The sequence below is a fragment of the Gouania willdenowi genome, chromosome 13 (assembly GCF_900634775.1).
Source record: "Gouania willdenowi chromosome 13, fGouWil2.1, whole genome shotgun sequence".
Taxonomy (NCBI): domain Eukaryota; kingdom Metazoa; phylum Chordata; class Actinopteri; order Blenniiformes; family Gobiesocidae; genus Gouania; species Gouania willdenowi.
In genome coordinates, this window is record NC_041056.1 from 20602382 (window position 1) to 20626777 (window position 24396).

At 36.9% G+C, this 24396-nt stretch overlaps 1 protein-coding gene and 1 long non-coding RNA gene across 2 annotated transcripts in view; one reads left to right on the forward strand and one right to left on the reverse strand.

Annotated features, from left to right (window-relative positions):
• pdgfd (platelet derived growth factor d) overlaps positions 1-24396 on the forward strand; it is a 136212-nt gene that overhangs the window by 27462 nt on the left and 84354 nt on the right. The gene's annotated exons all lie outside the window — the stretch shown is intronic.
• On the reverse strand, positions 1151-23501 carry LOC114474926 (uncharacterized). Its single transcript, XR_003675402.1, has 3 exons — positions 23466-23501; positions 10106-10112; positions 1151-1340 (listed from the first exon to the last, which is right to left on the reverse strand). It is a non-coding gene; the product is annotated as an uncharacterized LOC114474926 (long non-coding RNA).

Consider the following 24396-nt stretch of genomic DNA (forward strand, 5'->3'; position numbering starts at 1 on the left):
GCTGCCCACATCTGCAATGTGCAATATATCAAGAGGTTGCAACAGTCCCAACTGTCTCTTATGAATACCAAAAACAGTCTGTATGTTTTTTTGTTTGTTTATTTCATAGTTTTTGGCAAAAGTTTCACATACTACTCCTCAATGATGATCAAGATCACAAACCGTAAAAAAGTAAACAAATTTAAATACTCAAGTGTCATCATTGACTCAAAACTCAGTTTCCAGTCACGAGTTGGATAACGGCATTCGTTAACCGTACAAAAAATTGCAAAATTTCAGAAACAAACTTAGAAACACTATAAGAAACCAAAAACATGTCATTGTTGCAGGATCTCTTAAAAAAATGGAAAACAAACACTATTATTGAATTGGAAAAATATGATAAAATATGCAATATTTACTTTGGTGTACAAAATAATCTGCTCTATTGCAGGAATTTATAAAGAAAAGACCAACCAGAGCCAGTTGTAGAAGCCTTTGCCCCGTTCCTTTTACAAGAAGCCTCTTTGGACAGAATGTGTTTATATTGTGGAGTAGCCTACCCATTGAAATACAAGATCTACCCAATCTGAGCTCATTTTTAAAATATCTTTTAAAATGATTGCTTAAGAGCAAAAACTGCTCCCACCATCCTGTATAGGCTGTATTTATTGTTTTTCTGTCTCTAATGTCATTGTATGTCTATCAAGCTGACTAGGATTTTAACCTCAAATGAACTTTAAATATGTCAAATTGGAAAATGTGCAACTACTAAAATTTTCAACAACCTTGATCTCAACTATCAGTTCTAGGTGTAAACACCCACCCTCTCCATCTGTCCACAGCCAACATCATTATACTTAAAAAGTAACTAAATCCCCAAATCACTTTTTCCTGCTGAATACAAAGTGTATGAAGTAATGCTGTTGATTGATCCTGGTCCAACTCTCAACATTTTTAGTCAAAGTATTTCAATTTGGCATATTTTGTTGAAAATGTCAGCGACTGCCATGCATAAAGCTATTACAATTGATTTTTGCTGTTGGCTGAGACCAAGATCATGTGACGTTTTGGGACCATCTTGCATCACAAACAAGCACTGTTAGCCCCGCCCCTTTTATGAAAACTAGCAACTGTGGGCTTTTCAATCTGTGGTGAGTAGGTTGGATTGAGAGAATAGTGAACAGAGAGGTATAATGAGTAGCTAGTTAACATAGCATAGAATGTTCATTAGAGAACTTATAGTATAGACTGGGCGTTTCTTAACTGCTCCAAGAGCCCCGCCCATAGTCAAGGCATTCTTTTCAATTTCCCTCCAAGTGGCAGGTCAGGAGAAAGCAGGGGTTTAGTCACTCTTTAAGCTAAGTGTTGCTTTAAACTCTTCATACTCTCCACATTAGTCACTGGTTCGATAGATTACACCCCACAACACAAAATGCACAATAGTAACATCACAATACACTTTCAGCACAACTAACATAACTTAGTGTCAATCACTCCTTCTAATGTCCCACCCTAACTCCATCTCCCCTGTTCCTTTCCTCCCTCCAAGGTGTAACACTGCCCATCCATCCACTGATCCCTTTTCTGACCTCCATATCTAAATTGCCATTTCTGAGTACCAGATGAGTTTATGTTTTAAGCTACTTTACTAGCTAAGAGCAAACTCTCTTCAGTCCGCAACAAACTAATAAGATAAAATAAAATTATCCGTGTTTCTGATTGATTAGAGTCAAAATTATTTTCCAATTGTTTATCACAAAGACAGAGGAGTGATGTCTTTATTTCCAAAAACTGTTGATAAAGTAAATGTTCTTGTTGAACCAAAAACAAATTACAATCGTCAAGTGGCTCTTTACCTTGCTCTTTTGCAAAATTGTAATATTATTGGAATGAAGTCCGCATGTTTAAACAACATGATTACAAATGACAATACTGTAACATACTGACAAAGACTAAAATATTAAGGTAAACATAAAAAAGAGGAGTCTAAGATCATAAAGGAACAAGAGCAGAGGCATAACGACAGGAAATGTGTTAAGAGCAAGGCGTTTGTATGGGAGGGACAGAAATCTTAGTGAAAGAGAGGACAAGTTGTCGATGAAAGAGAGATCAGATCACAAAACAATAAAATCAGGGCAAAAGGACACATCAAGAGAAAGCTACATAGGGGCATGGAAATTAGCAGAGAATGCATATGAGGATGGTAATGTAAAATGACAACTTCAAGGACTGCAGGGACTCGGGTTGTTGTAGTGATAAGAAAAAGCGCATCAATAGAGAGAGGGACAAGATGGAGGGATTGTTTGAGGATAAAAGCATAGGACCCAAATGTTTAGATGAGTATGAAAACGAGATAAGTACGGTTCAGATTAAAAAAGATAAAAGGGGAGGAGGTCATCAACGTTTAGTTTTAGCGACTCACTGAGTCTCTTGAGGCTTACACACACAGTATATGTACATAAACACTAATGCACACTCCCTCACTCTGAATGTTTCATGGCTTCCATTTCCAAGATTACATCTTTCAATTAAGACTGAGATGGTTGTCTCTTGGTCCATGTGTGCATGAAAGTATATGTGGGTGGGTGTGTGTGTGTGTTCGGGGGGGGCGGGCATTGTGAACTGAATAGATGCATTCAGTGATAAAATATATTAATCTTAAACCAATCCGAAAATAAAACAAGCTAAATTATTATAGTGAGAGTAAAATCCTTCAAGATTTAGACAAACTAATTCTAATTGATACTGAAGCTGTTGCAGTGAAACAAAGCTCTTAATGGGAAAGCATTCTAATTTTGTCAGTTGATTGTTTTTCCACCCAAACAGATTTTAATCAATCAGCTTTTTTTCTCTGGCAGCACAATGGTACCTAAAATGTAACATTTCCAAAACTTGTTCTTGTCTTTTTAAGGACAAGAACAAGAATTACTGTTCTTGTCTGAGTAAAACAGTCTGACATTTTGAGCCCCTTAGCTTGATTAAAGTCAAGTGTTCTTTCATCGGTGAGAGTTCTTGGCCCATTCTTGAACCCACATGTTAACTAGATAGAAGCATTTGACAATGATCTACTGTTATTTTTATACCAAATGATAATTTTACTATACCATCTTATTGTTTGTTAATTTTTGAGCTGGGTGGTTGATCTTGGCTGTAGATATTTTTTAGAAATGTATTCAAAGCAGGGGTCCCCAAACAGTGGTCCGAAGGCCATTTGGAAAAAAAATATGAAATTTAGGTAATTTTGTGAGTGTTCTACGGTCTCATTTTTAAACCATCGCATAGAATTCATTCTAAAAGTGTGCATGTGTCTAAAATCTGAAAATGTACTGTGCTTTTTCCCTTTAGAATTTATCCACCCTAAAGTTTGTGCAGGTGAATTCATGAGATATTCCTTGGGTTTATCGAGGTCGGGATTTTCACATTTAGACAAGCCTGATAAAACAATAACAGAGCCATCACGATAAAGGCAGCAGTTTGAAAAAAAATAAAAAAAATATAAAAATGCAGCTTTCATTTTGAACTTGACCTTGTTCTCTGTTTTCCATCCGCACTTTGTATTCTTTATGAATAAATCATTATCTCAGAGTAGGTGGCTTTCTGTCCTTACAGAAAAATATTGATTGTATGAGCGCCTCTGTCAGATATGTACAGTATGCCACAGGCTTGGAGATGCATGTGTTAGATGGTTGGATGCAGTTACAGAGTGAACAGAGCAGAGAAGCAGTTTCTCGTCCTATTCCAAACGTATTCAACATTTCCAAATCAAAGGTAACACAATACAAAAAAAGACCCAAGGAAATAAAAGACTACTACAGAAATCAATGCTGTGTTAGAACAAACAGAAGAAATTAATTAAGGTGACAACGACCAGACCAGGAAGGTTAATTATTACAGACAAACTAGCAAAGATTAAGTGAACTGGGACACTTTTTATAGTCAATGAGGTAATGATCTTCACCTGTGGGAAACAATGGCAATAACTCCCTTTCACACAGAAATGTTGGGCTGTGGAAGAACTCATACAGGCTCAGACCCACAGATAATGAAAGGACAGAAGTGTAAAGAGTACTGATATACCCTACTCAAGTAGAAGTACTGTTACTGTTGTAATCAGCTCAGCGTGCATCAATAATTATGGTGAGACTTGACATTTCCACAACGCAAAGATACCTGTTGTGTCGTAAATGCTATTAAAGACACAATCCGCTGCACTGTGCCATACCTAGGGATGGAAATCAAAAACTGTTATCCAGTAATCCAATTCCTAGGAATCATTTGTTTGCTTGCCTGTCAATTCTGATTATCTGTTCCTCTTACATCGCAAATACGTGATGACGTCACACGCAAGCATCTTGTTGTTTAAACCATAGACTGGTAGCTCCATATTTAGGAGTCAGTGATGATTTGCGTTGTTTCTTGGCAGTTTAGGCGGTGTTTGAAGCCTGTGTGAAGGGACGGGAGAGGGCGGGCGGGGCACCTGATAAGCAGTTTTCCCGGAAACATTATCCCATAAAAAAAAAAAAAAAAAATGTTCCGGTGACAGCGTTTCATGCCAATTCTGTTCATTTCCAAGTTCAACTGTGAATTTAGTTTTCATTGGTCGATTCCATGACTCTGTCCACGATCCCATTAATGTGGATTTTATAGGGTCCTACATAATCCAAAGAGTGGATCAAGAACCCAAAGAATCCCAACCAAGGACAGCGCCACCCTCTGGTGGTGGATGAAGAGGGACACATTGCCAATGGTGTCAACTTTAGCTGAGAAATACTATATCTCTGTGTCCAAGCATCCTCAACACCATCTGAAAGGTGTTCTCCACAAATGGAGACACCCTAAGTCCAGTATCATTCCTGACAAGGCAAATATGCTAATTTGTCTGCACAAAAACAGTTCATCTACCACAGTTGATAAGTGCAGCTGTACTTTTGGTTAATATGCTCTTCTTTTTTTTTTAACAGAAGAATTATTTGTTTTATGTCTGAAATAGTTTTGGATCAAGTTGTTCAAGTTCAAAAGGAGCACTGTAAATATTCTCAAATGTTTGCAAACTGCTGTCATATTGTATATATTATTATCCAGTGAAAACAATCCATACCTGCCTTACCTGGTGGATTAAAATATAACTGATATCCCTGCAGGAAATTAAAGAGACAAAGATAAGATAATGAGTTAAAGCATTTGTATTATTTCATTCCATCACCCAATGAGAATCAATACGAGAATTGGTAAGGAATCAAATTGATTACAGCAAGCCTCTAATGTTCAAAACATTTTGAAAATTCACAACAAATCATCCATGTAACTTGCAACACATTCGCAAAAAATTGGCAACTTTTACCAAAATGGAGACATTTAGACCTACTGCAAATTATGAAGTCCATCACACACATACACAAAAAAAAAAAAAAAAAAAAACATACTTTTATTTCAAAAAGCTTCTTGAAACTACCTTCTCACACAATGTTTTGTAAAAATTGAGCCAAAGGTGGATATAAGTGTTTGACTGTAAACTGTATTGTATACTTGGCATTTCCATCTGCTAAATACGCTCAGTGACATGATAAAAATAATGGCTTAGATTTATATAGCGCTTTTTTCAAGGAGACTCAAAGCACTTTACAGAAACTATTATTCATTCACACCAGTCACTCACATCAGTCATGCCGGTGGTGGTAAGTTACAATGTAGCCACAGTTGCCTTGGGGCATAATGACATGGCATGGCTGAGATTTCGCACCTACGACCCCTCTGACCACCGCCAACATTCATACGAGGCAATGTGGGTAAAGTGCCTTGCCCAAAGACACAATGACAATGACTTGGATAGAGCAGGATTCGAACCCCCAACCCTTCGGTTACTTGATGATCCGCTCTACCACTGATTCATGGTCACCAAACTCAAGAACATACTCCTCTGCTTTTTTGCTCATAATTGCCAAATTTTGCCTAAAATATATATAATTATGTTTTGTTTTTTTTTAGTTAAGATATACGTAACTGAACATCCTCTCATAGGACAAGTGCAACAACTCTATTGCCCTAGCATAACTTCTCACACAGCCAGGGCTTTAAATTAACACCCGTCAACCTGTCAAATGCGGGTAAAAATGTACTTTGGCGGGTAACATTGTAACGTTACTAGCCATTTTGGCTGGTGAAGAACGAAACTAATACCACTGCGTCTGTTTGAATCGGCAGGCTGCAGAAACGATGTGACAAGTCATTGTTGCCAGATTGGGCCGTTTTACCATCAAGAAATTGAGGGTTTTTTTGTGTTTAGAGTCTAAAACGTAACGTATATCTGGCAACACCACTGGTTGTACTAATCCTACATTTCCCAGGAACACTATTTTGTGACGTGTCATACAACAATTAGCTACATGCTTACAGTAGCGTGATTATTATGGTTTGGTATCAAAGACAACAAACAGAACGGTGCAAAACAGACAATAGGAGCTGAAATCAAGTTACAAAATTAGTTAGGAAAAAACAAAGAAACGTGGAGATATTTATCAGGTGTTGAAAAACCTGAACTACAAAAAAGGAAGGTTGCTGCCGACACAGGGGAAAATTAAAATGAAAGAGGATCTGAAAAGAAGAAGAAATTGAAGATAAAACTCTTCACTAAATGAATGTCGGTAAACACTTTATATTAATAACCATCATCTATAAAAGGTAAATAGAAAGTTAATTCATCTTTAGTTTAACGTTTATTTACTGTTAAACAATGAAATGATAGTTAATATTTTTTAATGATTTGTAATGCTATAATTGGTGTTATATTAACAGTTTATTGATGCACACAACATTTTATACACTTTATAAAGTGTTTGTTAATGATTAACAAAGGATTAGTAAACCTCATCTATAAACATTACAGTGACACATGGGCCAGATGTTTGTTATGAAGCATTTATTATCAATATTTGGATATTATAAAGTTGGAACTGAAGATTCTAATCCCTTACTAATGCTGTATAAAGCATTAGTAATGTGCACTATACAGTTTGTGGGGAGTGGGATTTGTTTACTACATTTGAAGAACATGCATGTTAGTAAAACATTTTTTTCTCTGCAGTACATGTAATTCTTAGTACGGATTACTTCTCTTGTTTCTAAGTACAAACAGTGTTCCAGGGATCCAATTTTCATGTGAGTTAAGTTTGTTTAAGTTATGAGAATATATGGTACTTAATAAAAGGTTTACTTCTCAGACACACCCAAAGTTCCATATTGCACCTTTTAGGCATTGTTACAACATTGTTTTTAAATTAAATGTTTATATTTTTTACCATTTTAAAATATTTCTGCAATCAACTAAAATATATATATATATATATATATATATATATATTTTTTTTTTTTTTTTTTAAAGAAACAGGAACACTTAAGTCTATGTTGTGGCACTCAATGTAGTTTATTTTTGCTAGAAAAAAAAATTGGCTGGTGGAAAGTCTGGTTGGCTGGTCACTTTAAGAATCTACGAGCCATGCTGGCTGGTGATCTAAAAAGTTCATTGGAAGCCCTGCACACAGCCAATATTGGAGGCATGATTAATGTTTTGCTGAGCAAACAATATTCAGCCATGACATATTAATGACCTGTTGCATGATTTTTTTTTTTTTTTCATTGAGTTGTCATCAACTTTTTAAGAATAATACTGGTATCCATTTCTGGAATTCACTTTCTACTTAACCTGCACTCACTCTCATCACAAATAAATAACATTATCACAACAAAAATAAAAAATTCAATATGTTTAAAAACAGTGACAGCTGCAGTCAGAATAGGTCGATATTGTGTGCATTTGCTGCCTTGAGGACAAATATAGTTTATTCAATTAAATTATGCAATGACATTCTTTATGATGAATGATTTTACTGCAGGCTTGGTCGAGGTAGTAAAATATTGTCTACTAAATTAAAGTACAGCAGTTGGGCACCTTGAACAACAAATGATTATGTCTCTAACTTATTGATTCATGAAGGTCAGTGTTTGAGGTTGACAAAGCAGAAACATTTAACATGTTAAACTTTTTTTGTCTGTATTAGTCAATGTATATGATTAATCTTTTTAGCGTATCCTTGTATTATAATACATTTTTTTTAAAGTGTAATCATGCAAAAGAAAGCACTTTATTGTGAAAATACGTGGAACAATTGGGTGTAATACATATTTTATTTTTTTTTCAATATCTACACCTTTGTTGCTGTCAGTGTGTTTTTCACATGTTAGTGTTTTGAAACATTTACACTCTGTTTCGTCAGGAAACAACATATTTCAGCGAGTCTACGATGTCACAACACACACATAAACACATTCACGGCTTTACATACATTACCAAGACACGCAAACAGTCAAGCATAGGTCAAACCTACATGGCAGTTGGAGTACAAAAGACTGTTCACAGCTGTAAGGAATGGGTTATTAATTATTCAGTATGAGCGGCGCTGGTCGTGTTTAATCGTGTTTTTGTTTTCAGCACAGCTGCTTGACTGGAATAAAAGGATCACTCATAAGACAAAGCACCTTCAGAGAAAACTTCTTAGCTGATTGTGTTTGTAATACTGAACAAAATGTTGTGATGTTTACACATTTCTTCTCTTTTTACACTAAAAATAAAATTTAAAAAAATGGGAGGGAAGTTTGATCGCAGCATCATGAATCATAAACTAAATCTATATTACTTTTGCTTTTATATTAACATGCGTCAGGCATCTTGTGCCTGAGGCATTCAATCACCAGAATAGAAAAGTGTATGAGACAGTGTAAAACAACATTGTTTTGGTGAATAAAGGACAGTCCTTGATGTATACACACTGACAAGAAACAGGCTTATCTAAGGCTTTGTGCATAGGAAGACTGTCCATAGACACAGTGACAAAGTGTATCCTGATGTGATGGATTAATATATAATAATGCTGCTTGTCATTGTTCTTTGATGCATTGATCTTTTTGTTATCGTCCTGATTTGGGCCTGCTTAGGATTTCAGTTTCAAGATACAATAAAACTATGAAGTAAAATTTATTGTATCACATCATTGTTGGTTTCCTTAGCTATAGCACAGTCTTATTAGTACAAGATAATAAACTTTTTGATGGTGTTTACTCAGTTTTCATCCCTCAAACTAAAAGCTGCTACCCACAATCATTTTTTATTATCATATATAATCATGGTGTATGCCTAATGGATTTTACTTCAAACAGAAAGGAAAAAGGTTGAATTTGCCACTTGAAAGTTTGTTTTCATCTCCACCGTTAACACTCCATTTGTTGACATTTTTGCACATTGCATTGTGGGATGTGGAGTCCCTTAAACAGACGCATAGAGGTATTTGTACCTTTCTTAGCAAGATTTCTTGTGTTTCTTCACCAGACAAAGAGGACACTGATTTGCTTGACACCGTTATTGTTCTAATTTGTTCAACGGTATTTCCCATGATATTAGAATAAAGTAAAAACACTTCTAAGCATCCGTCTCCATGGCTCCACATCCTAATATGCAATGCCCGAAAATGTCAACAAGTGTTGGATCTTCAATTTATAAATCAGTAAGGCCTACACTATGGATTTATCGGAATAAAAAAATGGTGTCCAGCAGCTTTAAAATAAATTTTTGTAATACCATTAGCCAATGCAAGAACAACATTTTAGACGTTTTAATCGCAAAATTGACGTGGGATACCATAGTTACCCAGAGAAAACCAAAGTACCCTTTACGATTAAACCCGAATTTCCCTTTAGGGATTAATAACGTATTTCAAATTAAGTGCACAAGATTGTAGGAAAATCATCAGTTAACCTCCAGGATTTCCTTTGGAAAACATATGAAGAGAGACCAAATATAGGACGTGATGGCCCGACTGTCAGCAGTGACAGAGCGGTGCCACATCATCACGGCACTGGAGGTTGTAGGCTTTAAAGTTTTCTGATGTAATTTAGGATAAATGCTTAATATTGTTTTGTTAGATACAAATAAAACATGAATCTGTAAAAAGAAAAGAACCTTCTTTCTTTGCTGCGAGGCATAGAAAAATCAGAAGCTGTCATGAGAACAAGTCTAAAAATATAGATATGTCTTGTACTGCTAAGCATGAAGCCTGTCATATGTTTCACACACGCTCATGCTAATGCATTAACCATGTTCTCCATTTTTAAAGGTAATTCTTACATTTTTAATCCTAAAACAGCAGTTAGATAAAAGCATTTCCAATGGAAAGCTATTCAAAGATACTCCTGAGAGCTTTTGCATTTCAGGAAAAAAAAAAAATGTGTTTAGGGAAAGCAGGCCCTGAGAGTTATGAGTCAAATATCTGCTCTCTTTACTTAAAGTTGATATCCGGAGTTTCTGAGAAATCCATGTTTACGTATGATTCTTTTGAAATGCGAAAAAATACCTAACTAGTCTTTTACTAGGGTCCACTGCTGGTGGTCATTCATATACATCAAGGTATACAAGTCCCTCCTTTGTCCTATATACCCCTATACAAATGGAAACGATCGCCAAGTGCGCCCAACCAATAGGCTTCGACTTCCTGTTTTTGAGACTGTCAATCAAAGTGAATGTGGAACTGTGCACGGAAACAAGGTCGTGCTTCACAACAGCAAACAGGTAAATATGATTTTGGCTCTTACCTGACCCATGGACCTATATCAATGCCACCCAATACAACCTTGTAATGTTTAAGTGTGGCTTCTGGTAGATTGGCAGAGGCAGGGGAGGAAGTGAGGCTGTTTAGGGCGGGACATCGAAATGTTTGTCAGAAACTCCGGATATTAGCTTTAAGATACAGTTAGACGGTAATGTATTAGGTTTTTTTTTTTTTTAAACTAGCAGTAAAACTAATAATCCTTATAAAAATGTGTAAAACATTTTTTACTGTTCACCTGATTGTGTAAAAATGGGCCATTAATGTAACCACCATTTAATAGAACGTTAAAGTCATACTTGTGACAAGTCAGTCACAGGTATATGACGCAAATCTGCTTGTTCTCAGTCAGTAAAGCACATACACACACTATCAGTAGAGAGCTTGATTATAGCCATTACCACTGTAACAGCAGTGCCACAGTTAATGATATCTGTGTTGTATACAGAGGAGGGCTTTGTGCTGACTTATTAATGCTAAGATTCCATGTCTTTTATGGACTTCAATCAATAAAGGCTGTTGGCATGGTCGATACAGCTGCTTCACACCAATGATTATTCATCCACCAGGCAATCGACCCACCATGAAATGTGTGCATGTATTTATAGGAGTCACTTGGACTCTGAAGGTGTGTGAGTTAGTTTTGTTTTTTAACAAAGGCAGGGGTTACAGTCCCTGAAAATACTTTACTTACAGGTTACCAAATAATACTGGGAGGGCAACAGGTTTGTAATGACATATGTGATTACAGAATCTCCTGGTCACACTGCCCTAAGCAGGCCAGATACCATCGTATACTGATAGCATTTGCCAAGGTCTCTTCTCAGAGACTGTCATTGTTATGCTTAGCGCTATCCGGAGTAGGGATGTGCATCGTTAACCTTTTTCGTTTGGGAACGGGTTCTTAGTCAAACGATTCTTTGGAATCGCTAACAAAAATCCTTTATGATTCTGCTATTGATTCTTACCAGGCTGCACCGCCACTGTAAACAACGTACCCCACTCGCAAATTTGCAATGACGTGCCACACACAAGCTGCTGCAGAGCAGAGGTGAGTTGAGCTGCTGTATTTCACAAAGAAACACGACACCTCGGGGATCATCACCTGTAATTCCTGGAAGAGGGATCTGTGCTCCAAAGGCGGTAACAACCAATATGTCCAAACATTTGGCCACACAACACGGCATTATACTCAAGCAATGCCATGTCTTTGATGCACTTAGCAGCACCAGTGCTAGCACTAGCACATCAGGTACAATTAAACAACTCTCTGCCACTGGCTCTACGCTGCACTAACTATTGACTCCTCCAGCTAGAGACAATTTTACAGACAAGCTTTTAATTAATCTCTTTTATTAACTTGGTGTTAACATTGAATTTTCTTTTCCCATATTTTGATGGACTGCCTTGTATTGTATCTTTGTAAATCACTGTTTATTCTGTTTTGTTAAGCACTGTTTTTACTGCAAAGCACTTTGTGATTTCTATTTATGAAAGGTGCTATATAAATAGAATTTACTTATGTTGTGTGATAATGATAAAAATGTGGTTAATTTATTATCCTAAGCTAATAGCCACTTAACTTGTGGACTCATTTGACTCATTTGAGTATTATTTATTATTGGCCGTGAATAATTCAGATTTATATTAATAACCCTGATCTTTATTTTAATAAACCAGGTTGTAGATCCGATTTGCACATTTCATGGCGTTGTTTCGAAAAATTGGGGGTGCCCAACACTGCCCATACATTTCCACCTACTGTATTGTTATTAATGGGGTACAAAATGTCTTCCAAGCCTTAGAGTGTGAATGATCAGTATCACTGTTCCAGATAACTGACAATATCTGGCAAAGACAATGTGCTCTCTGAGTGCTCTTGTTTTGTTTATAGATTTAGAAGTGTAAAATCAACTAAAACATTAACTCAAAATAAAATGTTCAAACGATACCTTCCGATTAAGTTAAAGAAACACCTAACAACTCAATGAACACTTGTTATACAATACATAAACTCTACGTCAAATACTATTAGTTGCAAAATAAATCACAGATTTTGTGTTTATAGGTGCTGATTTTGCTCAGATTAAGTGTTCAGCTAAAAGTAGTTTTCTTTTTTTTTTTTTACTTTTCCATATATTCATACACCTTTTGCCTCTTACTTCAACGCAGCGCTTTGATCTAGCACTTAACATTTTTAAAAATCACTTTCATTAGCACTCGCGGATCAGTAATAGTCTCTCATCCACCTTCAGGCACTTCTGATGAATACATTTCTGAAACATAAATGAAGGTTGTAGGTGGATGCAAATTTGTTGTTATTATAAAACTGATTTGCGTAATGATTACGGAATATGATTTCAACTAATGATCAGAACCTGGACAAATATGTTTTGGCCAGAGGACAATGTGCTCTTCATTTTATTGCTTAGCCTAATAGATTTAAAAACCTTGGCCTGGGGCTCCTTGGCCCCTGCTCTTTCTGCTGGCCTGGCGGCATCTTCACGCCCGGGGCGGCTCTTGGGTCTGCAGTAGCAGTTCTTGCACAAGCATTGGTCTTGGATGCACACTTTGGGCTGTGGGATAAACTCGTACTGGGCTTAACCTTAGACACGTTGATCCCAAATACTTGTTAGTATAACCACTCACTCCTTTCCTCTGTTCACGGCCACCACCATTATATTTAAGGGTGCTTTCACACATGCCTCTTTGCTCCGCACCATGCTTCGCTTCCTCAGATACTAAACGGTTTTTTTGCGATATGTGAAAGGTCATTGAAACTCTGGTGCGGAGCAAACAAGCGAACTCTGGTCCCCTGAAAAATGTAGGTCTCGGTTCGGCTCAAGCGAAGCATGGTGCGGTCTTTAACCATGTGAGAAAGCAGCAGGCACCAGACATAGGACTTTACATTGAAGCGCAATAGTAACGGAGCAACTCGATCAGTGACAACAGCAGCAACTATGCCGCTGCGTGCCGCCCATCACGGCAACAGACACGAGCACACATTCATAACCCAGTGCTCCAGCAGCAACACACACATCCATCCATCCATTTTCAGAGTCACTTTGTCAAACACACAAAAAAAGGGTCACATTTCCTCACTCCTTTCAGTATTTCTCCCACGTCATTCATTTATTTCACTCATCTCTGTTTTCCCCAACTGTTCACAAGATCAGCGATGGCTGCACATTTGACTGCTCTGTTTTATCTGCGTATATATTCTCATATCTTCACATCATCTTTACCGGTAAAATGACGGCTATGAGCGCTGACAGGTGGAGATGCAGCGGTGTCAGCTGTGTTTATGTAGAGCATTAGCGCAGGTTGTGGCATTGTGTGATTATGGGTTATTTTGAATGATCATTAATGACTTTTCGGCAGGGATTTTTTTCAGATTTCCGTTGGAAAACATAGGAAGAGAGACCAAATATAGGACGTGACGGCGTGACTGTCAGCAGTGACAGAGCAGTGCCACATCATTATGGCATTGGAGGTTAAAATATTCTGTCCAATCGGCGACCGACCGTTTTGCCTGCGTGCAGAAGATTTGGTGTGCTTGGCAAATATAAAGTGTGAAAGCGGAAGGGAGCAAATTAAAATGCAAAAATGTTGCAGATTCATCGCCAGAGTCACACGAGGAGTCATACTCGTTACAAGACTAGCTTGATTAAGCAAACTGCTTCTCTCGTCTCCTTTTTTGGCATGTACAAAAAAAAAAAAAAAAAAAAAAAGAACAAAATTTCTGTGAATGCAACCATGTCGGAAATAAACTGAATAAATAAATAAATTACACAACACAATATGCACAACTACTCACTTTAAAATAATCAACTCTCTGCTGCCCCCACCACCACCACCTAGATGTAACACTGCCCATTTTCCTACCCTGACTCCCTTTCCCCTTCCCCCTCACCTCCAGTAGGTGTAACACTGCCCTCTCTTTTTATATCCTCCCTATAATAAAGTGTTTCTTACCCTTCCTTACGGAGGGCTGGTGGTGGTCACATTTATGCAATAAAAGAAATTCATTTATTTAACTGCAATAACTAAACATCAATTGCTGTCTTTAAAAAGATTGCACTTGTAGTGTGGACCTTCAACAGCATGTGCAGACAAAGGAAATTAAAAAAAAAAAAAAAAAAAAACGTGGCGGAATTTTCAATTCCAGTCCCCCTGAAGCCTTGACGTCAAATCAACGATATTATAATTGTTTTTAAATGAGTTGTCTAGAATTTCTGGCCTCCTAAAACAAGTTAGCTACAAACTTCTATCTCAAGGCTGCACAGGGTTGGAAGGGATTAGTACTTGAAACAGATTCTCAGTGAAGTGTTTCTCAAAAGACCAGATCTCCAAGGACAACGTCTCAAAAACAATTCTTCAATTGTCTATCTCCTGTTTTTCTGCCCTCTAAACCCCGCTACATTATATAATTATTATTGTGTCCTCAAAGATAAGATAAATCCTTGCTATACCTCCTGTTTTGTATAGTATTGGCAAGTGTTTGTGGAAACATTTTATCAAGATGCAGAATTACTCATGTTTTCATTCCCTGCAGCTCACGCCTTTATAAATAACTCAGTTAATTAATACCTTCGGACTTCAGTCTTCACAGATGGGATTTCCACTGTGCTCATTCAGTCTCATTCAATTTTCACCTTCCAGTATAGAGTGAGCGGCAGGACACAGCAAAACAGTGTGAGAGGGAGTGAAGCAAACAATGACAAGTTCAGAGAAGACGTTCATCCATACATGCTTATCCAGATCATTGTTATGGAACGCCTTTCACAGATTACATAGGGCACACAGCAGAACACACCCTGGGCAAGCTGCCAGTCCATCTCAGGTCTAACTCACAGAGACAGTCACAAACACACAAACACTTCATACTGCCAATTTAGCAGGAAACTTGAGTAAATGACATACAAACATTAGAGTAGGGTAGAGAAAAGACAAAAGTTGAATAAAGAAAAGCACAACAGTACATTCATTGTATTAATTAATCAGGCTTCCCAAATATGATGCCAGTCTCTTGCAGAGCTGAATGCAGAATAAATTGAATGGATAAAAAAAGAGCACGTAGAGTGCAAACCTCCACCAAGCACCAAAAATAGTCTTTGCCAGATGTTTATAGTTACCATGATCATTCACACTTTAAAGGCTTGAAAGAGATTTCTATCCCCATTAATAACAATACAGTAAGTCGAAATGTAATTTGACGCCCCCCTTTTTTCCTTCAAACAAATCCTAATGAAATGCCCGATCTGATCTGGGTGAAACTTGCTTGGGTAATTAAAGAACCAATCCAAAATAACAATCAAATTTCATAAAGAGCTGTCAATTACAAACCGAGATATTAATACAATTTTGAGAATGGGGAGAGAAAGAGATTTTGGGATTTTGATCAGAATCAGTATATTGATTCAGATCACCTCCAAAATGTAATGGAATCTTCCATGGCGTGATTCTATCAAAATCCAGTAGTACTTTTAAAGCAGAACCAAGTAACTTGCCCTTAGCGTTCCCCCTAAAGGTTTCTTTTGGTTATGTCACTATTGTGAACACTCCACACCCCTCGCCGCCTGCCTACAGTTACTTGCGCACCTTTGCTCTCCCAAGATGGTCGCAACCGATCACTGAAAAATCCTAATACAACAGTGACACTAAGGGTGCTTTCACACATACAGCACCATGTGACAATGTGAACAGTATGAGGAAGAGAGACAAGTAAAATGAATGAATGATGTGAGAGTAATATGGAAGGGAGTGTGGAAATGTGTGTGATGTGTTTGTGTGTGTGCTGACAAAGAGGCTCTGAAGATCAATAGATAGATATGTGTGTGTGCTGCCTGATGGAGCGCTGGGTTGCGAGTGTGTGTGTGTGTGCCTGTTGCGCAATCACGCAAAATGTCGTTGCAGCGCCACCGTGTGTTGCTGCTGAGCTGTCACTATATGGAGTTGCTCCGTTCCTCGGACAAAGGTCCTCTCTGCCTTTTTTTTTGCTGGCTCTGCCATGATATAAGTTTGAGAAAAGTGAATTTGTAAACAGTGTGCAGCCACGGGGCTGGTCATATTCTAGCATTAGTTTGTATTGGGCTACCGTAAAAAAGCAGCAAGTTTTTCTCCTGGGTTGGAGGCAGGAAAGTTGCAAGTGCTGTTTTCTGGCCAGAGACAATGAGGGGGGATGAAGGACTCCCTAATCACCCCATGAACAATTGTATTACCCTCACAGGGACTATGAGAAAACACCTGTAAAAATAGTCCCTCCTTGGTGGAGATAAAAATAGGAGTCAAGTGACAGACCTCAAGCAAAGTGAAAAAATTGGAAGAAAAGATACCAATTGTGTCAAGTTCAAATTGCCACTTATGATCTGCTTGCCAGTTGATGCAGAAAAAGGTAACAGTGAATCTATGTGTGTATATATATATACACATGTGTGTGGAAATGACACAACATGTCTTATGACACAAATAGAACTGAGTCAATAATAATACATTTGATCAAAAAAGTGTACAGTAATAAAACAACAGAACGCAATACGATGGGATAAAATATGACAGTATTAAAATTTGATTAAAATGGACAGAGCGGTCACAGAGAGAATGCACTTTTGAACAGCAGGGTTTTGAGTTTTGACTTGAACAGGGGTGGGGAGTCATAAGGAGCAGAATGGAAGCCTGTGTCCCATGGCGGGGAGGAGAGCAGAGTGGACGGTATATGATGGATGGTGATGATGGAGGGGGCAATGTGGAGGAAATCAGACAGGTGGGGAAGGGCAAGGTTGTGAATGGCCTTACACCCATACAGAAGGATTCTAAAGCAGTACCCACATGAGATGCTGTGCGTAGGTAGTACTAAAGGGATATCTCCTACTGATGGTGATCATGTTCCCCAAACACTGCAAAGCATTTTAATCCACCAGCTTCCATTCAGTGAAGAAAAGATGGTTTCAAGTACAGTAAAGGATTAGTGAATGATAGCTGGGCAGCTATGTGAATTGCTGCCCGCTTTTTTTTTTTTTTTTCAGGACTACATGTATGTACTTGTGTGTATTGGAGTTCAAGTGTGCATCTGGCTGCAGGAAGGCCTTTTTGTGTGTATGTGCTCATGGATTCATGTGAGTGCACTCCGTGAATGTCACACACTACAAGCCGTCCAAAGCTCTGTATCCTCATAGTTATTAGCAGTTCACATGGCAGAAATGTCACTGAGCTTTCAGAGCCTGCTACGAGGAGACGGCCCCAGGGCTGCCTATTCCCCAACAGTCCAATACTAAACACATAAGCATTCAGACTCACTCACGGCTCATCCACACAAATGCACAGCGCTCTGCCTCCATTACTTTGCAAACATCTGGCAGACTTATTTATTATTCCTTTAAAGCTGTGAATGTACATAAGGCAGACATCATTTTAGACAAAAGGAAAAATAAACGTGACCACGAGCAGCATTAGGCTGTTAGAATGAGGGTTTTACAGGTTACAAAGGGACCATACATACAAATTTTTTACATGCTGACTAAATAAAAAATAATATTGTATCTTCCTTTGAGGAGCAATCTCTGTGACATCCTTAATTCAGTGTTGTTTTACAAAACCAATTACATTATAAAGTCTATATCTTATTTTTCCCATGGGTGGTTTCATTAACATGCACTGCTAGTACGGTATGCCTATGAAACATGAGGATCTGAGATAGGATAGCACTCTTCACTCTGATATTCTAGGGTTCTCAAATCCATGTTGTATCACTACAAAAATGTATAGCTACATATGGGGACCAATGCACCAATAAAAAACATATTTTACATGTACACTATAAATAAGGGACATGACGCAATGCTGTATCACTGAAGTATGATGGCTGTCTCACTAGACATAAAATCATGAAATAAAAATAATAATAATACTTCAATATGATGAACCTATAACAATGTGCATACACTTGTTTTCCTACACATGCTCAGACTGATTAAATTGAGTGGGGAAAAAAGAGGACTAAATAAGTTTTATGAATTTTATCCAGCGCCCTTTGGAACAGATATGATTATACATGTGATTCAGTTATCTCTTTAATATTTGCCTGAGCACTTACTGTAAGTTTTTTATTTTATTTTTTTTGTCCTAACTTGTTAGAATGATCTTTTTTATTTGATTGAATAATGTCTTTATTTTTGAACATGTAAAATGTATTTGTTATTAGGGGATCCCCATTAGCTAGTGCCATGGCAACCAGCTAGTCTTCCTGGGGTCCAAATAGCAAACATGCAACAGAACCATTTACAAATACAAAATTTGATTAAAATGGCAAAAAAAAAACAAAAAACATTTTGATTAAAATGGCATTACTCACTCACAAAATCATACATATTACATACATTACATTTGCAAGGATAAAACATGGCTAATTGTAGAATTCAAAATGATAAAAGAACAACAGTTTAGAAAACAAAAAAATGATGAATTACGACAGCAGAATTAGACCGTTGATATGAGCCACAAAACACTCAAACTTACTGTACATGTGCGAAAAGGAGTAGTAAGAAGTGTAAACTTATTTAATCCTATACCCCTGTAATCACTACCAATTTAGCTTTTTTAAGCACAACTAATAATACAATTATTTACCCATATATTATTAAACAACAATCTATATATTCTCAAATAGTTCATAGCTATCATCAAAACAGAAAAAAACAATAACTGGCAATTACTGATCAGATTTGAACATCGTTTTCGTTCAACACTCATTCTGTTCCATAATTCTATTCCACAAATTTACATACAAAAAACCCCCTCTCTTTCAAAGAACATGTTTTTGAATGTTTTCTGGCTGTAGATTATTTCTTGCTCTGTATAAATCTGTGCAGTTTTGAATTCCACAATTTTAAAGTTTTTAGACAGAAATAAGAATTAGTATGTTCTTGAAAACCAACATTATCAATGATTCTTATGCTCTGTTTGATTTATTAATAATACATTTAACACTTTTTATGTAACAAGCAAGACTAGAACAGGTACTCTTTAATTTTTGCTACAAATGTCGAAACATTCAAAGAAAAGATCATTTCTTTGGCATTTAGGGCTACAAATGACTGTAAATTGTGTTTATTAATGTGATAAATATTTATTTAATACATTTTCCTTCCCAGTAATCGCTCCCTGGATCCAAATTATTTGAGGGTTGGGTTTGAATAAACAACAGCCTTTCGATAATTTCCAAAGATTGAAAAAACATAGGATGAATATCTAAATGTTTGAACGGTAATGGAGGGATGTTCCCTCACAGATGTTTATCAGCATTAGCCAGAGAATAAATTCATGAGTGCAGCAGATGTTTGAGCATCTTCCTGAACATCTACGTGGTGTCGACTAACTTCATCATCAGTTTATACATTTGGATGTATCACTTTCCCAATAGCTTGTTTGAAGCAGATGAGTTATTGCCTGTCATACCATTGGCTGAGAAAAAAACAAAGTTTATTTTTTACTGTCCCATGGCAGCTGACAGAAAAGCCACTGGGTGGAAACACCAGCCAGTGGCTCCGTCCTTGTCTTTGTTGAGGATAATCAAGTAGTTTATGATTCCAACACAGATTGCAAAATGCTGCAATCAGATTTGCTGTCAGCCCCCAGAGAATACATCCCTCAGACATTTTATGCTGCCACTACTGTAGAATACAGATTACGTCAAAGGGATTTAGCTTTTTTTTTTTCCCCCCCACCACTTGGATTCATTAGCAGAATTTTAAAATATGGGTACAGAAGTGAAGTGAATGCAACATCTGCTCAGTGACAGTCCTGCCCCGCCATCTTGTTGCTCTGATAAGAAACAAAAACTCTCCCTCTTTTTCCTGTTTGCGGGTGTGTTGATTTGTTTGACTGTGGCAGTTTTGGAGATTTAATATTTTCTCTTCAGCCAAGCATCCACACCTACATTGTATTCTCCAGCCACCTTGAACTTCAGTACACTCTATTAACCTCCTCACAGTATTTCATGGCTCATTTTTCATTCATCTTTGTGTTCCCTAGCTCTCATTACCTCATTCACACCCTCCGCTACTTTGTAGCTTTCCCTTTGATCTCTGCAACGTCATTTACAATTTCTGCGTTTCTACCCACAATCAAAGAGTCTATCAATAGCCATTTAGTCTCTTAGGCACTGTTGTTAATTACAAAAAGTCAGTTAATGCAGAATTAATTTAAAATAAAAGATGCAATACTGGAGTATAGCTAGGATATAACTTTATCCGACTATAATCTACCTAAGGAAAAGTGACATGATTTCATCTGAAAATATTTATGCCTATGCTTTGCTGCTTTCATATCGTTTTACATTAGCCAACGACAGAATGAGGAGAGTTGTTTCATTTGAACTGCTTTGTTATTTTGGCAAAATTGTGTGAGATGGGATGAAAACGCTGCCAATATTTTAGTTTCAGTCATAATTCATGCCAAAAATGACGTGACAATTGGGAAAGAAAAGAAAAAAAAAAAAAAAAAAAATCGAACTCGAGGTCAGGATTCATTAATCCTTTGACCTCACCTGCTGTTTGAACTGATTTGTTTTCAGTGCAAGTTAATTTGAGACTCAAAATAACACAACTAAAGAATTCCCCATTGCAGCCTTTACGTCCTTTGTGTGATTGATCATAGTCCTTACATCTATGTTTTTTGCAGTTTTTGCACATTTCGGTTATTACATTAATACCAACAAATATCTATTTCTTATTTGTGTTTCTTATCATGCCTCACAAAAGCAAATGTGATCTCTCTTTTTTTTTTTTTTTTACATTTATTTACAGAATATTTTTTTCTTTCTCTGCTGACAACTCTTTTCTTAGGCAGGTGATTTGATTTATATTTTAAATCTTAACCATCGAACACATGACACACACCACTCGAACCATGTGTCCGTGCAAACAGATCGCATCTGTCAGTCTTTCTTCCTAAATGTCAGTCAATCTCTCCGCGTCATCCCTTCTTTAGCTCTCGCTACAGCTTTGGCTCCTTTTAAATCATCTTTTTTATGTCACCCTTTCAGTCTTTTTCTCCTTTGCTCTATAATGTAACCCTGAGGGGTTGCAGAGATTGCAGTGAGATCGTCACAGTGCAGCTTGGAACATATACAGTAGCCTACACATATATTCCACACAGTTCCTCACAGATGGATGCAGTGCACGTTCATTTTTCCTAAGAGTACAAGTACATATTATATTAAATTATAGTCTCAGTGACATATGCGTCAAGCAAACCCTGCACACTCAAACAAAGAGAACCACAAAAGAGCAATGGACAGCTTGACAGTAAACTGAAGGAACTGAGAATTACATAGGCTGCATGCAGTTGTATAATAGGAATGTGATTTAAAACAACTTGCTGTTGCCTTAATCAAATATAGGATTCCATTTTTTTTTTTTTAAATTGTTCTAAAAATTGCATAAAATAACCCCAAATACACCTGCTCACTTTCTCACACAGCATGACCTCTTGTTTACACCGCTTCTGTTGAATTTTTTTGGATATCATAAGTTTTCTCTAATCTAATCTTGTTGGAATTGTAACAGAGAAAACCAGACATACAAAAATGTAGAAAATAAAATGTTTCTGTCTGTAGTTATTGGTTTAATAAAGAGTCATATAACCCTTTGCTTTATGGCAGCACTAAAGCTCAGCCTCTGCTGACATCTACAGTATTCAGAAGTGTACACTGGATGCATGACCAAATACCATTTTTGAAGCAGGGTTAGCTGGACAGCAGTGAAGGGCTGTGTGTGAAAGGCTGAAAAAGACATATTGTAAGGTTAATGTGTACAACACGACTGACACACTAAGTGCAATAGTTACTGTTTTTAACAAACTATACAGATTTGTTCTTGCAAATCTCTACCTCTAATGTTTGTCCCTAAACCTAAAAAATAAAAAAATAAATAAAAAACTGGTTGGTACTAGGGTTGAACAATTTTGGAAAATAATCTAATTGCGATTTAATATGCAATTTTTTTTTTTCAAGGGCCTCTTGTCATGTATTTTTCAATGAACACAAGCAAGCAATAAATCAATCTGTTTCAAACTTTAAATAAATATAAAACATACATTTTAAAGCACAGATTACAACAATAAAGCAAAACAAATCTGTGTCTTTACCTCTTCTAACTAACTTCACGTTTCATGAAACATGCAAACATGTGGACTGCACTACTTAATCACTCACAGTACAAGACAGGACAACAAAATAAATAAATAAAAAATTGCAAGCCTTTGTGATTAGAAAATTGCGTTTTATGATATTGCGATAATATCGCAAATGCACAATCGTTCAGCACCCTAGTTGGTACACAACAGTGTAAATTTGGGCATACAAATTCTGATTTAGTTTAGGTCAGTCTTTTGACTAAAATGCAACTTACCGGTAGTTTTTAGTCAAAATGTAATCATCAGGACTATTTCAGTTTTATATTCTAAACTGTATTCAACTAATGACATTCAGATTTTAGTCGATACAGATATAGTCGACTAATGTATAAAGCACAAGAGTTTATGCATTTGTTAAAGATTCCGCAAACACTTCTTACTTCCTATTGGATCACTTATCGACTTTTCCCGCTTTTGCAGGCAGCAAAAGTTATGAATGAATACCTTATAAAAAAAGAAACTAGTTCTGATTGAATTTCCTCTCATGTGAACTATTATAGTTTATCTTGTATTAGTTGATAAAAAAAAAAAACACTAATACATTTTGATTTAACTATGGTTTTCCTTTCACATTTTGTATTCATTTTGCTTTCAATTCATCGTACATTTTTAGTCAAGAAATAACACTGGTTGCACAACATAAACTAAATCAAGTTCACATTTTCTGAAAAGATGGAGGTAATTTTATGATAGAGAAGTACGTAGCTATATGTGTGTGTGTGTGTGTGTGCCATAGAGCAGAAGCATAGATCTTACATTGCAGTGCAGTGGAGAGTTAGTGCCTTGCATGTAAATGGGGAAAATGGCTGACAATGTAAAACCCTTTGGAAATACTCGAGTGCCGAAAGAGTGCGATATAATTTAATTGGAGACAGTGAAACATCTAAACAAGATGATTATACATGAATCATGTTGGTTGTTTGTACAAGATAGAGGAATTAATAGCAGATAGATTGAAGTGTTTAGTGGGAGGCCTAGGATCAATGTAGAAAAGAAGCTGCTTAATTGTTCTGTTAACTTGTCCATAACTTCTATATTTATTTTCATCTCTCTCCCACTCTGTTCCCCAAGTATAAATCTCACACTATTACGTTCATGTAGTAATTGCCTCCCAGTACGGTCAGTCTCTTTCTCTCGCCACATGCCATTGGTTCTTTTGTCTTATCTCAGAGGAGTTTGACAGAGAACCAGCGTACGATGCCATCGCATGTTCCCTACATCCTGTGACGATGTTCTCATGTTGCATCCACTTGTTCAGTCATCACCCCTTGCTCTCAGACTTTTGTGACAGCCAGAACAGGTTTGGGAATATCTTTCTCATCTTCTTACTTCTGCTCACTGCTTCTGTTTTTGCTTCCCAATTACCAAGCAGGCCCATTTTATCTTCTTTAGTGCATGTCTCCTATTGTTTACTTTGGCCGACATGTAGAAGAGGCACTTAATGCCTTATAAAAATGTTAATGTTTGAGTAAAACCCTATTCGCACAGGATTAGTTATACCTAGGGACCACATGTAATAAATAAATGACCCCCCCAATGTCTGCTTTTCATGTGGCGCATTCATACGGGA